Source organism: Copidosoma floridanum, unplaced genomic scaffold (genome assembly GCF_036245765.1).
Source record: "Copidosoma floridanum isolate Cflo_tuat_1 unplaced genomic scaffold, Cflo_Japanese_pri ptg000018l, whole genome shotgun sequence".
Lineage (NCBI taxonomy): Eukaryota > Metazoa > Arthropoda > Insecta > Hymenoptera > Encyrtidae > Copidosoma > Copidosoma floridanum.
The window spans coordinates 2,374,267-2,386,104 of record NW_028321895.1 but is presented as its reverse complement, the minus strand read 5'-3'; positions in this window follow the sequence as shown (position 1 = coordinate 2,386,104).

Below are 11,838 nucleotides of genomic sequence, written 5' to 3'. Positions count from 1 at the left end.
CGAAAAAAAATTAACCTCGTAAGTACGTATATAATATAAGAACTGTTATAATAGTGCAATTATACATAATTGACAATTATTATAACCATATACGAATTTATTCCTGATCCTTTATACAGTTCCATGAATTTTAATTTTGAAATGTAAATTGTTATGATCGCTTCAGAAAAAACTTTTTCTTTGGAACTGTATAACTTACAATAATGTAATAATTTTAAAATTTTTAATAGCAAAATCAATGTTTTACAAACGAACAATAGAAAAACATTATTTACTAGTGTTAACAGAATAATAAATAGTACGAATAACACAAACAAATATCATGGACAGAATCAGACAAAATTGACAACTTTACTAAAGTCTTAATTGTTGCTGTTGAAGCAAAAGAACCACAAAGATACTGCTAAAACTTTGTAACGATGCAGCTGTTTTATGCTACTCAAGAAGATTTACGAAGCAAGATTATTCTACTCAGAATGATTGATAAATCGTCACTATAGGTAATATATATTCAATTTAATTTTTACATAACAATGTTCATTTTTTTCAAATTCCAAGATTCAAAAACGTTTTTATTTCTTTTTTAAAAGACCAGAAATTTACGACTACCTATCTAATTATTCCGCTAACTTTTCCTTTTGAACATAAGACCGTTTAGTACAACTTAACTGTAATAGAAAACAAATTATCATCATACCAACTACATTTTTAGCACTAATTCTTATAGGCAAAGCTTTTTCCTTCTAAATATGTGCATATGAATGCTGATAAAAAAATTTGACAACAAAAACACTGTTTTCAGATAAATTATTTTTCCACTATACATTGTCTTTACTTAATATTATTCTAGCTAAATATCAAACCATATTACAGTTGATCAGAAAGAGATAATAATTTCTATTGTATCTATTAATTTAGTTTTCATAGGCGTAAAAAAGAATTTATTTTACCATATAAATATAAGCATAAAAAGTAAACAAAAGGTATAGGATTTTTACTGTAAGCACATCTCAGGTGGCACTGCCAACGCCAAAATTTGGAACTAAATTTTCCAGCATTTAAAGCATTAGGTATTATGAAGACGATTCTATTTTAATTAACTACAATCTCATTTTCACATGGCAGCTTGTGGAATTGATAATTCTTACACGATATTAGTATACTTTATTGATTTTAAATCATTTTCTCGGTTCCGTTTTACTTGACAAGGTATTTTTTCTACGTTGATCTAAAGTTTTCTTGTAAAAAAAGGTTGTTTACATAACATTGTCATTTACGTGTTATAAACAATAAAATCATGGATTTATCAAAGGGTCTGTTTTAATAAAAATTAAATAATTGAAAAATTGATGGTCATAAAATTTTTTTAGAAACAATAGAAGCCTATAACCAAAAAATTAAATAAGTCTTTGTTATTTCTTTATGTAAAGTTAAGTAAATAAATAAAGTCAATTTTTATTTTGACGAAATAATTTTTTCCGTAATTCTTAAAAAATTCAATAAAAAAATGAACAATTTTTTCGCACATGAAAAATGTAAGATTAAGAAATCTTTCTGAAAATGTATTAGTTATTAATTATTAAAAATTTAGAGTAACTATACAAAAAATTTAAAATTTATTAATTGATTTAAAGACGTCTGTTTTCTTACTATTATCTTGGGGCTCGTCACTTGAATTAGATTCATTTTCATTTAAATCATCAATACTTTCAACATCAGTATTATTATCTTCATTATCATTTTGGAAAACGGAGATATCATAATCAATATTTATATCTGTGTATTTAAAATAATTTTTTTGGTATGAATAATCTAAAAGTTTTAAATTGCCTAATAAATAGTATGATGTTACTTAACGCTCTTATTTGCCTAATATTATTTTACCTTATATACCATTTATTTATAAAAAAAAAAATATATTTTTTAAATTTTCTATAGAAAAATATTTCATGTTCTTACATAACACAATAATAATTAAAAAATGATTGATCTCTACATAATGCGCATAAACTTTATCATTTGTTAATTCTTAAAACAGACCCCAATAATATTTTTTTTTCATGCTAACACATGAACGTTAGTAGTAGAAAATAATACTCAAATTTTTACCCAATCTAAATTCATCCAGGCATTTAACTTATTCACGACCATTTTCGTCTGCTTCACTCATGTCTAAGACCTGGTTATTTATTTTGTCGGCAAGATTACCACAGCATAGATCACCTTTAAGATTAGAAGCAATAACCAAAAAACTATCCAAGGTTATTTCTTTGTTATGCAATCGTCTCCATGCTAAAAGTGTTCATATTTTTTATAAATAACTTAGATTTCATTATTTTCTCATTACGTTTATGTAAAATATGTTATAAATTTTCATATAAATCAAATTATTCTATTACAAAATACAAATCCCGTTGTGATCTTTTGTGTTTGTATATTGTTGAATAACAAGGATGTCTACTAATTTTTAAGCCTTGCTCGAGTCTCGCAACATCAGCTCTTGCAATTTTTTGTTATTTCATAATTTTTGCCAAAATTATATAAATGATTTTAATGTATTTTTAAAAAAAGATTTCTTTTATTTTCATGAGTGTTATGTTTTATTTATTCAAATAATAAATTTTTTTTAGTAATGAGACAAAATATTTAAATGCTTTAATTATATAGTATACAGGACATGCACGTAATTAAAATTACTCACCAAAAAAAAATTTATCAAGAAAATAATATACATAAATCTGAGTATGATTAATCGTCCACTCTGAGAATAAAGATGGAAGGGATAAGAGAATTTCTGCCAACGATCATTGTGGTAAAAGCGTTTTATCTAAAGGTACACTACTTAACCAAAGACAATATCATATTTTGTTCTCATAAAATATCTTGAACAATAGAATTTATAGAGGAATAAATGTTATAATTTTTATAGGAGTCATGACTTATCTATACAAGTCAGTCATAACATGAGATTTTGTCAGCATTCATTAATTAATAAATGTTAGAAGTATCACAATAATGATCTCGTCTGCTCCACATGCATCGTAATTGTATAGCAGACAAAAGTGCATCGATTAGTCGGAGTTCTGTAACTTTTTTGTTCAGACTAGGAAACTAGATAATTAAACTTGTATTTTTGTTTAATATCATAAAATAAATACATTCATAAGAGGAGCTTTACAGAAAAGAGAATGAGAGATGAAAGTACTGACTCTAAAAAGCTAGAGTCAAATAGGGTAATTAAAAAGAAAAAGAAAGTGAAAATGCTGGAGCACCAGAGTAAAAAAAAGTAAAAGGAGTAAAATAAGTAAGATAATTATTATATGGATCTATTACTTTATGTGCAGATGTATTTTTATAAAACCTTAGAAAAAAATGATTTTTGTGAAATGTTAAATGTTTATCAAAGGGATAATTAACTTTAAGTAAAAATTGTGTAAAAAATAAGGTTGTTAAAGGAGGTAATAGTTGGTAGAGGAAGAAAGTAGTACGCTAATAAATATGGAGATCAAACTAGTAGAATTACACATCCATAAGCCAAATTTGGGAATTGCTTGTTTAACTATCGGTCACAACACAAACTTTTATTTAAACTGTACATAATTAGTTAGGCTATAAAATTTATGTATATCATTTTTTTCATACGACTTACAGTTTTCAAAATATTTAGTGAAAACTAATAATTTTTTGTACGTGTTATGTGAAACACTATTTAGAAACAATTAAAACAATTTATGAATTTTGTAATTGGGAGAATAATTTTGATAATTCTGATATTACATATTAATAAAATATTTTTATCAAATACTTTTTACAAACAAAAATTCAAATATAATTTTATAATAACTTACAATAAAAATCCCAAACACAAGGATGAATGCCAATTTTGTGTTTCAGTTGGGCGTTATAGGACTCGCTAATGTTGTTAGTACGTCTTGTTAATCCATATACAGAAAATCCATGAGGTTTAACGATATTCAACCAATATTGTTCATAATAATTTAAGAAATTTTGCATTCTCCTTTTTGTTGAAAGGCTTAGTTTTGATTTCAAGTTATAAAATAATTCTATTATACTTTCTGGAGGGCATAGGGCTAGTCCTAGAATATTTTTTATGAAAGTATTTGCTTCATCATTATCTCGAACATAATCAGTCAGTTTTAACCTCTTTATTTTACGGAATAAAACCTGAAAAATAAAGGTCATTCTCAAGGTCTCCAAACATTTCATAAACATATTTGGGAAATTTTTAAAAATATTTAACTTTTGTGACTTTAAGTACAATTGCAATTAATAGGAGTTTCTAGCGTAAAAAAAAATAATCGTTAATAATTTTACGATTTTATTGACACAAAAATAATAAGAAAGGACAAGAAACAAGTAATCCATGAAATCATTAATGCAAAAATTCATCATAATCCATTGATAATTTGAGCTAAAAAGTTACATTACGTGATTGTAAAAGAAAACCAAGGTGTAAGTTAGAAACTCTCGCTGTTATACTGATTGTCCTAGAAAATTTTTTAATTTCAATATCAATTCAAAAATTTTTATATAGGATGAATTGGGCATCATTAAATGAACAGAATGTATTGATATAATTATTTTACCTATTTTCTACACTTTGCATTTTTAGGCACGATCAAGTCTATTTTTAGTACAAAACAAACTTTGAACCTGGCATGAGGGTGATCTGAGTTGTTCATGTAGTGTATGCGTTAACGTATGTATGTATGTTATCAATTTTATTGAGTTTACTTAGTTGCATATGATAACGGAATAATATCAAAATTAAAATCTGTTATTTAAGTAACACATTTTGCTCTGATACCTCATAGATTGGTCGTGCTTTACATGCAAAACACTACGTTTTGCATATATTTAGCCATTTGTTAATTTTTGCCATTTTTTGTACCCGTAATGATGATAAAAGATGTGATCAGAATAAATGTCAGTTTTCACTATAGGCTGCCACCATGTTGATCCAATATATATTCTGTAGTGTGCATTATTTTTCGAATCGTCATCGTGGAACATATTCGCTGAGTGCAAGTTGGTGAAGGGGAGGGCTGGCACCACTGGTCACTTTTACAAGTAGTCTTATGAAATCGTTTGGCAAATCTGCCAGGAGAACGCGTGAACTTATTCTCTCCCATTTAACTTAACATAAAAAATCTGGTAAAAAGCGGGCAGCATTGAACTTGCACACAGCGAATTACGATCACTTTTTCTATAGGATCAATAAAAGTCCGAGGGGCTGTTAGAAGTGCCCTAGTCGGATGCACATGAGTGATGAACCCTATTTTTATTAATGAGGGCACATCAGCCTCTCAAAAATCTCTAATGAAGAATAAAGTAATTTACGGACTTTCTGGGCTGAAAATACTTATCCACCCACGGGTGCAAAATGATTAGCTGGTGAAAAGTGTTTCGACAAGCACAAAGTAAGACTTTACGCCTCTTCAAACAAAAACATTATTCGCACTTTAGGCACAAATATACAAAAACCCCCACGGGCCAGATTTTCCTACTTTGCGTCCATGATATGAAATTTGAGTTTTCATTACATTGAAGTCATCACTACCAGTGTTATTTTATAGTTAAAGGGAACATAGTTAGTTCCGGTTGGAAAACACTTATGTGATGAATCCTACTTTTCAGACAAAGAGTACGCAGTAAACGCTTAAAGGTCCAGAAAAACGCATTGTATCAAAAAACTATTATTATGTTATTCAATGCCAGATATAATATAATATTTACCCACACTGTCGTAATGAAAATTGCAGCCGGCGCTGTGTGCTCTTGCAAAATTGCTTTTACATGCATTACGTAATGCTTGCTCAAAGTCAGTCATTACTGATATTACGTTCAATTTGTTTGGCAATGCATTTGCAATTACATTAATCACGCATTTGTAAGACTGCTGGCTTTTGTCTGACATTATACACGATGCCAACGGTATTGCCTAAAAAATTATTGGTAATATCTATTTAACTGGCTTAGATCTGTTTGACTAATTGATATTTTTATTTATATATTTTTAAACGTACATTATAATCTAAAAAAAAAAAAAAAAAATAGGATGGAGTTTAAAATGATAGGGAAATGAACTTTATAGAACGATAACCTCGGATAACAATATGATTTAAGGAAATTGGGTTAGTGAGATATTAATATTATTCTTTAACTATCGAAAATAAGATGTTAAGATTTATTATGTACACTAAAATTTCTCCTACAAAATGAAAAAGTATTGTTACTATTGTTAGGTAAAAAAAAATGTATTAAAAAGATAAATATTATGACAGTCCTAGATTTCCTTCTCATTTTTTATTATTAACATTTTATAAATAACACAGCCACACAAAAAAAATTTTGGCCAGATGGTCTAACTATGCTGTCTATGTGTTTTTGGGGTTGCCGAATCTTAATCCGAGGACAATTTCACCCCAGCACATCACGTTTTTGACATAACCTCTAAAAACACTTTAACATTTACTAAAATCATTTAAAAAAGTTTTTCCAGTCTGGGGGTCTGACTATGTATACTATATGCTTTCAGGATCACTGATTATGTAAACTTAAAGTTCTAGGACTTCCATATTTCTCTCGGTATACTCTCCCATGCAATCGTTTAACGATACAGAGGATCGGATCCTCAGTATCGGCGAATGGTCAGGGTGGGAAAGTGAGCCCGCAGGCGTCGTTATCATACGACCGCTGCTCTACATTGGTTGGTGACTTGGACAGTACGATGTATTCTGTCATATTGTATGCCCAAAGTTTGACGTAAGTTCTCTATGGAAAGTCATCAATGATGATATTCGACTGATTAAAGCTTTAACTTAATATCATTGAATTCATTCATTTATTTATGCACATATTTGTTAATTTATATATATATTTAATTAATTGAGTTAATTTATATTTATATTTAGTTATATTTATTTACATATTTTAATTTTTAAATTTCTTACATATTTGTTTTTATACATGGTTTATTTTTTTATATGGTTTTAGTGGATCTTATAGTGTTTTTTAAGGTTATGTCAAGAACTTGATGTGCTGGAGTGAAATCAACCTCAGATTGAGATTCAGCAACACAAAAAACTTATAGTATGCGTAGTAAGACCACCAGACTAAATTTTTTTTTTTGTATGGCTGTGTAATTAGATGAGTGCAATAATTTCTACTTAAGTTCTTTTTTTTTAATTGTATGTGTGCAAGCATATTTTTTAACAGAAATATTAACTTTTGTAAAACAAATGACTTACATGCCCATCTTTTATTTCCATTATTGTTAATATTTGATAAGCATCATCTAAACGAGGAACAATTTGATATGTTGCATCTATGAATAACTGTTGCACATAATTAAATTTTGTTGTCAAAAAGTCGTGGTCATAAAAAACTAAATGACCGTGTCCATTTTGGGTAACAAGGGTGCAGGTTATGGATGAGGTTCCAAGATTTCGTAGGTGACTATTATTTACATCATTTAATTTATCATTCAGTTCTCTAATGGTAGGTGGGCTTCCTGGAAAAGACACTTTCTGCCATCTTTTCATTGACTCTTTCATACTTATGTAAGTGATGTACTGGGCAGCAACTTGGTGTCTACATTTAATTTAAAAAAAAGTTTTATAACAAGTAAATTAAAATGCAAAAATTTAACATAATATTAAAAATTAGCATAAAACTGCAATTAACTTATCAAACTAATATTAATGATAAGCCAATATTTTAGCTGGATGTATTAACTTCTTCAGGATATATAATTAAATGATCGTTTTTTCCGGATGCTATTATATTTACTTTTTTTGATGTTTTCAATACTTCCGGGAGTTAACAAAATGTCACAAAATTGCATTAGATTTTTTAAACTACTATTTATGATAATCCACGATTTGAGCTGGGAATACTGAGTTTTGTTAAAGATCTAATGAAAAAACGTGTTTTTCAGATGTTTTCATATTTTCTTTTTTTGATGATTTCAATATTTCCGGAAGTTAAAAAATTGTCAAAAGTGGCAGTAGACTTATCAAATCACTATATAAGATATGCTATGATGTATGCTAGGTATATTAACATTTGCTGCAGATACAATTAAATAACCTTTTTTTAGATATTTCGTATTTTTATTTTTTTTCTAGGGCACAAAGTACATACATGAGGGCCCAAAGAGCGCGGTGATGTTTGTGCCTGAGTTACGTATATTTTATTTTTTACCGAGGGTGGAATGTACTATTTTGCGCTCAGTATCTATAACCCTTAGGCTTAAAGCACTTTTCCGGATGTGGACACAAAGTGTGAGCAAAGTTTGGTCCGAGGGCGTTAAGTGGTGGTTACACTTCGTGACCATCACCAAATTTAGTTTCAACAGATAAAACAATGAATAATAAAATAAATATTTAATATAATAAAATGTACACGTTTTACTATAAAAAGAATTTATCTGCGTTTACCCAAGCAGTGTATGGTATATTTAAAATAGTGTTGTCTTATATAAGTTATACAATTAAAAATATATATTATCTAAGCCAGAAGAAATATAGGTATGCTTATTTGGAAGATTTGAAAGGTTAGACACAGCCAATATTATACAGGGAGTAAGTAACAATACGACAGCACTAATTTTTCGGTCATTGAATGCTACTTTAGTACAGTCTATGAATGCCCTAACGTTTTTTAAGTTTTTAAAACATGATTGTATGTTTCTTACCATTATTTAGGCAAAAAATAATTACATGTTAGATAACTCTGAAAAAAATTACGTTCTTTTTAAGAAGATTTTATGTGTGTATACATTTTACCCAGATCTTTTTCCATACGTACTTTCTGAAAAAAAATTGTTAAATTCTGCAGCTTAACATATTTTTGTATAGATGGGGGTCACTAATTAAATTTTATTAAATCATACTTTTTTTATGGTTTTTCTTTTGTTTTTTTTTTTCGTTTATTCTGATACTATTCTTATCCGAATACTATATAATACAGTTGAGATGCAGCTCTAACACATACAGACAGTATATTTTTTGTTGATTGTATGGAAATTATTATATTGTAGTATAAAAAAGGCTCAGATGACTTTGAGACCTATAGCCATTAAAACTACTAGGTATATCAATCACTTGAAGAATATGCTTACTCAATTGAGGTAGAGACATCGTTAAATATCTCACGAAGAGGGCGCCACAATAATTCTACACTCAATTTATTTTTTATTGCTTCTCTGAATTGTATTATATCTCCTTCTAGATCATGTGAGACACAATTAGACGAGTGAGCATTTTTTTGTTGAAATATATGTCCGTTTGTTAATTTTGCGGTTCCTTTGCACATGTTTGTTGCACACTTGATATGTCTATAATATAATAATTAAAAAAATTTTTAGTACACAAAATACCCTCAAATATTATTTGCGAGAGCGTCAAATAATTGATATTTGTATAACATAAGAATTAAAAACCATTTAGATAAAATATACAAAAATTTTCTTAAAAACACAAAAATTGCATTTTGTTTTGGCTACTAATGTAGTAGTTAAGACTGCTGCAGGATACTGATACAATACCGACTAGTTTTGACTGCTAAACGGCCGCAGCTAAACACCAGGCTCTGGACAGTTGGCCAAGGCAGGCCTTGGCCAGTATTGTAGAGTGACATATGGTTATAAAGTGACGCGATGGATAATAAAAAATACAAATTTTTTCAAATTTTATTAGTATACGTGGGCATATGTGTCGACGGAAAACTTAGCTTTTTCCAAACCTTCTTAACTTTTTACAAAGTGGCGCAATTTTCTAATTTTTTCATTGGTCGCGTGCACACGTATCGACGGAAGACTCATAGTTTTCTAGGCCCAGTAGCCTATCGCGGCTTGAAAGACTTACTGAAATAGTGTGTGGAAAAGATAGAAAAATTTTTAAGGTTATTAAGCGACGCAGTAAATGAAAAAAAAAATTACAATATTTTTCTAATTTTTTTAGTATACGTGGGCATATGTGTCGACGGAAAAATTAGCTTTTTCCAAATCTTCTTAACTTTTTATAAAGTGGCGCAATTTTCTAATTTTTTTATTGGACGCGTTAACACGTATCGACGGAAAACTCATAGTTTTCTAGGCCCAGTAGCCTATCGCGGTTTAAAAGACTTACTGGAAGTGTGTGTGGGAAAGATAGAAAAATTTCTAAGGTTATTAAGCGACGCAGTAAATGGAAAAAAAAATTACAAATTTTTCCAATTTTTATTAGTATACGTGGGCATGTGTCGACGGAAAACTTAGCTTTTTCCAAATCTTTTCAACTTTTTATAAAGTTGCGCAATTTTCTAATTTTTTTATTGGACACGTTCACACGTATCAATAGAAAACTCAGAGTTTACCAGGCCCAGTGGCCTCTCGTGGCTTAAAAAAATTACTGGAATTTTATGTGGGAGTATTAGAAATATTTTTCAAACAGTTAAAAAGTGACACAATGAATGAAAAAAAAGTTACTAATTTTTTCTAATTTTTTTAGTTTACGTGGGCATACGTGTCGACGGAAAACTCAGCGTTTTCCAAACCTGTCAACCTTTTTATGAATTGGCGCCCTTTGTTAAAAAAAATTTACAAATTATTTTTAATTTTTTTATTGGATGCGTGCACACGTATTAATGGAAAACTCAGAGTTTACCAGGCCCAGCGGTCTCTTGCTGCTTAGAAAACTAACTGGAATTGTGTGTGGGAGTAATCGCAATATTTTTCATACGTTTATAAAGTGACATAAGAAATGAAAAAAAAATTACAAATTTTTTCAAATATTTTTAGTATACGTAGGCATGTGTCGACGAAAAACTTAGCTTTTTCCAAACCTTTTTAACTTTTTATAAAGTGGCGGAATTTTCTAATTTTTTTATTGGACGCGTGCACACGTATCAACGGAAAACTCAGAGTTTTCCAGGCCCAGCGGTCTCTCGCGGCTTGGAAAACTTACTGGAATTGTGTGGGAGTGATAGAAATATTTTTCAAACGGTTAAAAAGTGACACAATAAATGAAAATAAATTACAAATTTTTTCTAATTTTCTTAGTATACGTGGACATACGTGTCGATGGAAAAGTCAGTGTTTTCCAAACCTGTCGACCTTTAACGGCTTAGAGAATTTTTTTGTAATTGTGTGTGGGAGTGATGAAAATATACTGTTTTTAGTTTTAAAGTTGCGCAATTGATTGAAAAAAATACTAATTTTTTTATATTTTTTTTAGTATACGCGTGCATACGTATAGAGAGAAAACTTAGTGTTTTCCAAGCCTGGCGTTTTTTTACGGCTTAGAGGACTATTTTGGAATTGTGTGTGGGAGTGACGAAAATGATTCTTATATGGTCAGAAAACTCACTGGAATTGTGTGCTGTCTTATCTCTGGGGCCCCTCAGTCCCGATATTGGTTATTGGTGAGGCTGTATAGGTTTGAGGCTAGTTTTAGCTTCACAAACATACTATAACCTCTATTGTAGTACTATACAATAGATACATGATACTACACATATAAATATTTAAGCCTGCCGATGCCCTGGCGCTGATAAAAGGCTTGTTTGGCCAGACCCTAGTCTTAGCTTTTTGATGAGTTATGGGAAGAGTGATAATCTCTTTAACAAAAAAAAAATTTTTCAAATTTTTTTTTTTTTTTTTTTTTTTTAAATAAAACATTAACAAATAAATTAAAATATCAAGACACACTTTTTGTAAGTTAAACTGTAAAAGATGAAAGGAAAAACTTACAACACATTTCCCCGTTTTCCACGATGGCTCACATGATACCTTCGACCATTGTGAAATCTTTGAGAGGCACTTTGCACAACCAC